Raw genomic sequence first — 5,860 nt, forward strand, 5'->3', positions numbered from 1 at the left:
CAAAGGGTAATATTAAATGCAACAGAACAATCTGGATACACCATAGTTAGTGATGGTTGGTCCAATGTTCAAAGGCGTCCATTGATCAACATCATACTTGTATGTCCTCTTGGTGAATGTTTTATCAAAGCCGTGGATAGCTCTAGTCAAATAAATTCTGGCAGTTTTATAGCTGACATCATTGGCGACGCAGTTGAGGAACTTGGAAAAGAAAATGTTGTCCAAGTAATCATGGACAATGCCAAAAATTGCAAGGCTGTAGGTAGGATACTTGAAAGTCGCTTCTCTCATCTATATAGTGATGGTTGCAGTACACACAGCTTGAACTTGGTATTACAAGATTGGTACAAGAGGGAGGACACAGAGTGGTTCAAATGGATAGTAGACAATGTTGGCTTAATAGTCAAGTTTGTTTTGAAGCGTCAGAGGGTTCTTCACATGTACCATCAGAGGATGTCTACTATTGAGGGCGAGCTTTTTGAAATGGGGCCTCTAAACCCAAACCAAGCGGACTACCCTCACAAAATGTTCGTAAAGAGGTACGCACACTACTTGGGGCACCACCTTCTTTTAGGAGTGGAGAAGGAAACCAATCAAAATAACACTTGCACTCACCCACTCAAGTAACACACTTTGAAAACCCCCTTACTCTATATACACTTTGGACACTTGAACACCATCAACGATTATGCAACCCAATGCCGTGCATCAAAATGAAATATGCAATTTGTGGAATAGCATTCACCTTCTCCCCATAAGAATACCCATAATACATCCAAACTCTTCCTCTCTCAAGCACTCATCAAAAAAATCATGCGCACAAGACTTGCCTCTCAAACACACAAGAGAATCACTTACATCAAACTAACACACTTTGCATAGAGAGCTCATCTCCATCTATGCAATGCTGTGACACAAATAAAATAACCATGAGAGGTAGCCACATGCATATGTAATGAAGCAAAAGAGAGTTGGAGTGAGAAATTTATTTAGACCAATTGAATAAGTGTGGAGAAACAAACCAATGGTAAATTGAGAATAGAACACTTACTTGATTTCTCGCACACCTTTTAAGGGGAGGACAGACGCTGGCTAACCATCACGAATTGCGACACTTGAAAGTTTTGAAGATGATTTCATGATCATTAACATAACCATGAGAGAGATCATGATGTATTTACAAGTTATTGAGGTGCTACAAATGATTTATTGGGTTGATGGAGTAAGAGATGGTAGAATGGAAAGAGTGGAGAATAGGGTTGCACTTCCTCCAAAGAGGAGGTTTAGGAGGGAAGATGTGGAAGAGGGAGAGTTGGGGTTTTCTCTACAATTGATCAAGAAACAACATGAAGTTGAAAATATAGGTGTGTGTCCTTGAGTCTCTCCAAGGGGTGCTATTTATAGTTGTGTAGGAGTGGGATTATGCTACACTTAATTAGAGTAAGTGATTAGACCTAATTAAGTGTCCTTTGACCACTCATTGAATTTTGGACATAAAAGGGACTATTTATTCACCAAAAATATCATTTTAGACCGTGAAGGCTCCATAGGGGTGCATAATGTAGGTGGGCCCCACCATGAGGCCCTACGGGTGGCTCCTGCGAGGTATCTCAACTTATTTGTCTTGGCATTTAGAAAGCATCTTTAGGTTGGTCCCATCACATGCAAGTGACCTTGAACACTCATTGCTCTTCTAGAAGATGAGTAGGGGAAAAATAAGATCTCACCCTCTTGATGTACTTGATTTACAGTTCCCTTTTGCTGCGAATCTGACAGATTTACACTATTTTGACCATAACTTTTTGCCTGTAGCTCGGAATGACGTGCTTCAAAAGGCAAAATTGACCTTCTCAACATGTTTGATATGAATTTGGACTATTCTTCACGCCCATGCACCAAGGAATTGGGTTTGGAAGGTCCACACTAGGCTAGGGAACCTTTTGCTTCCAAGTCTTCTTGTATGGGCCCTTTGCTTGTATGCATCCAAGGGGAATCATGCTTTTTCAAAAGGCGATGATGCTTAAACAAATAGAGGAGGGCCCAATATTATTTGCTTGTGAAAAGAATATACAATTGGAGTCTTTTTGAAAGGAGAGAAACTATATGTATATTCTTAAGAGATATTGGGCCACCTATGTAGGGGGCATAGAAGACTTGTAGAGAGGGACCATAATCTTTGGTAAAGACAAGTGGAGAGTTGATTTCCATGGGAATTTATCTATATGGGGTGGAATATGGATATATTATTTTTCTACTACTAATTCACAAGAGGTAAGAAAGTTTGGGGGTATATAGTTGGTTATTGTATGCTTATTCTATTTACAAAGCAAAAAAGAAAAGGGTGGTAATATAAATATATGACTAAGGTGACATTTTTGGGAAGAGTATAATGTATGTGTCGCCACAAAGGTTAAACGAAGAGGGGGAATTTACTCTAGATAACTTAATAGCGTAGAAAAATATATACACATATGAGGAAGAGGACGTTGAGTAGGCTGACAAATGTTGCAAAAAGATGGTTACCATTTTATGCCACTCATATTAGCCCTCCCCCAAGCCTAGAGATATTCATATCTTTAGGAGGACCGTGTTGCTTCTTTTTCTTCTTTTTTTTCTCTTTTTTTTGTCATTTTTCCTTTTCCACTTTTTTTTTTTTCAATAGGAGGAGTGTCATGCACTCTTTTACTCCAATAGACCTGCTTTTCATTACCTCAATCCCATAAATCGGAGATGGGAGGGTTGCCTTCGGTATGTTTAGATTCCAAGGTTGGTTCTTCTTTGCACATCAAAGCTTTAAAAATAGGTGGAGCATTTGCCAAGCCGAAGGGAGCCATGTCAATTTGGAGCTTAGACGATGTAGGCAGATGACTGCCTATCAACGGATTGATACGTTGAAAGTAGGGCTTTAATCTCCATCCATTGACTCTGGTCTTGTGGAGTTTTCCTGATAAATCTGCTAATCTGTAACTACCATTCCCAAACTTTGTTTTTATCATGAAAGGTCCCTCCCATCTTTGCAAAAACTTTTTGTCAAGCCGAGTATCAAGTCGGTTATCATAGCGAAGAACCAACATACCTTCCTTCAATCCTTTCCCCTTGAGCTTCTTGTTGATTTTATCCCTTTGGCTTGTCGCTTTGGTGATGTAGTGATCAATGGACTCTTCTCTATCTAGCTCAAGTCGTTGGAGATCTAAGATCCTTTCATGTAGAACCTCTTTTGGTTTTTTTTCCACTCTTGCAAGAACGTGCAAGCTTGAGAGCTCTACCTCAATGGGGAGAAGTGCTTCCTGTCCATAAACTAGATGAAAAGGGGTGAATTGGGTAGATACCTTGAAAGATGTCCTATACGCCCAAAGAGCAGCCGTCAAATGGCGATCCCAATCATTAGGCCGGTCCACAACCTTCTTAGAAATGATCTTACACATCATTCCATTCACTTTTTCCACCAATCCATTGCATTGAGGATAGTAGGGTGTGGAATGCAGGTGTTTCACTTTTAACCTCCTCAAGAGATCATTCAGAAGGTCAGCCCTAAAACCCGGGCCTCGATCTAATAAGATTTCTAGGGGTGTTCCAAACCTACTACAAATATGATCAAAAATAAACTTTGATACCTCTTCAGCTGTGATTCGGGTTGTGCTTGTTGCTTCCACCCATCGTTTCATGTAGTCAACACCCATGATGATGAAAACCTTCCCTGTAGAAGTACGAGGTAGGGGACCTATTGCATCCACACCCCACTTTTCAAAAGGGCCATAAGATATTATTGGGACTCGAGGCTCATATGTTAGTCGTCTATCCCCAGAAATTTGGCATGGCTTACATGCCTTACACCAATATTGGACATCACGATGTAAGCTCGGCCAAATAAACCCTGCTTGTAAAATCTTCCTACTTGTAATATCTTGAGAAAAGTGACCGCCACAGACATCATCATGACATGAAAGAAGAATTTTCTCTATCTCTTGCACACCTGGTACTCTCCTCAAGACCAAATCTTTCCCTTTGTGATATAAATCATCCCCGATCAACTGGTAAGGTGTGGCCTTCTTAACTAGTCTATGTCTTTGCACCTTGTCTAAGTGTTTGGGACACTCACCTACTTGTAGAAAGAAGATAATGTCTTTTAGCTCCTCTTGACCTTGATATTTGGGTTCATATAGTTTCACACCTCCTACCGCCATTTGAAGCTTTTCATTTGTGAGTAAGTCTGCTTCCTTGTTATGAGTTCTCACAATGTGTTGTACCTGTGTTGCTTTAAAACCCTTCATCAAAGCTCTTACACTACTAAGCCACTCAAACAATGTACGATTCTTGCACCTCCAAGTCCCTTGGATTTTCCTGACCACTAGCAAAGAATCACCTTTTATAATAAGTCTTTGTATGCCTAATTCTTTGCATTCTTCTAACCCAAGGGTTAGAGCAGCATACTCAGCCTCATTGTTAGAGTGAACACTGGGTAGAGTGATACCTTTTCTAACCATTACCTCCTTTTGTGGGTTCAAAATGATGATTCCCCTTGCTGCTTTGTCTTGTTGGCGTTGATAAGCTCCGTCAAAGCATAAATTATGGGCATTATCAATCTCCTTTATTTTGAACTGTTTTGAGCCTTCCTCTCTTTGTAGTCGTGATCCTTCCCTTTCTCTCACTTTGTAGGTGAGAATGTCTGCAAGTCCTACTCTTGTGCTATCTTCTACAAGGAAAGTGTATTCAAATTCTTGGAGTTCAAGCACCCACTTTGCTATTCTAGATGAGAGGCTCATGTGTTGTACTACATATGGTAGATTGTGCTCTAAGGTGAGAAAAACAAATGGCACAGGGAGAAGATACGATCAAAACTTCCTTACCGCAAACAAGATTGCAAAGACCACTTTCTCCATTTCAGTGTATCCCTTCTCGGCCGGAGTCATCACCTTGCTTGCAAAATAGATCGGCCTCATGTATGATGTTTTAGGATCTTTTTGCATCAAAAAAATACCAATTGCTTCGAAACCTACACTTGGAGTGACATAGTAGGTCTCCTTTGGATCTGGTGGCATTAGGATTGGGAGAGAGCTAAGAATGCCCTTCACTTCCTCAAAACATTTTGCATGTTCCCTCCCCCATTCAAATGTAGATTGGCTTGCCAACCTATGCAAAGGGGCGATGGCTTCTGCTAGGAGATGGATGAAGAGAGACATGTACCTCACTTTGTGGTTGAAGGTCATTAGCTCCTTAGTTGTTGTTGGTGGAGATAATGACAAAAGGGCCTCTACTTTAGAGGGATCCACTTGAATTCCTTGTGAAGAAACCACATGGCCTAGCAAAACCACCTGAGATTCACCGATATGACACTTCTCTGGGTTGAGTTGTCCCCCAAATTGATGGAGCCTCTTAAGCCCCTCTTCAACCTTTTGGCAATGAAGTGATCTACAACTATAAATACAGAAATCATCCATAAAGACTCTTATAGATTTTCCAAAGAATGGCTGAAATACAAATATTGTGAATCTCATGAAGGTGCTAGGAGCATTGGTGAGCCCAAAAGGCATTACTCTGAATGCAAAACATCCCCAAGGTGTGATGAAGGTGGTTTTTGGTTGGTCTTCTTCTGCTATTCTAATTTGAAAATATCCTGAATACCCATCACACACCGTGTAGCATTCGTGACCTGCTACTTCATTCAAAATTTCATCTCAGAAAGGGAGAGGGAAGTGGTCCCTCTTTGTCGCAGCGTTGAGGGGTTTGTAATCCACGCAGACCCTCCACTTACCATTCTTCTTGGGAGTGACTACAATAGGTGATACCCATTCGGAGTTGGATACTGGATAGATGAAGCCAGCCTTCAAGAGTCGATTCACTTCTTGTAGGAGAGCCTTTT

Source organism: Adiantum capillus-veneris, chromosome 3 (genome assembly GCF_014529385.1).
Source record: "Adiantum capillus-veneris isolate H3 chromosome 3, ASM1452938v2, whole genome shotgun sequence".
NCBI lineage: Eukaryota > Viridiplantae > Streptophyta > Polypodiopsida > Polypodiales > Pteridaceae > Adiantum > Adiantum capillus-veneris.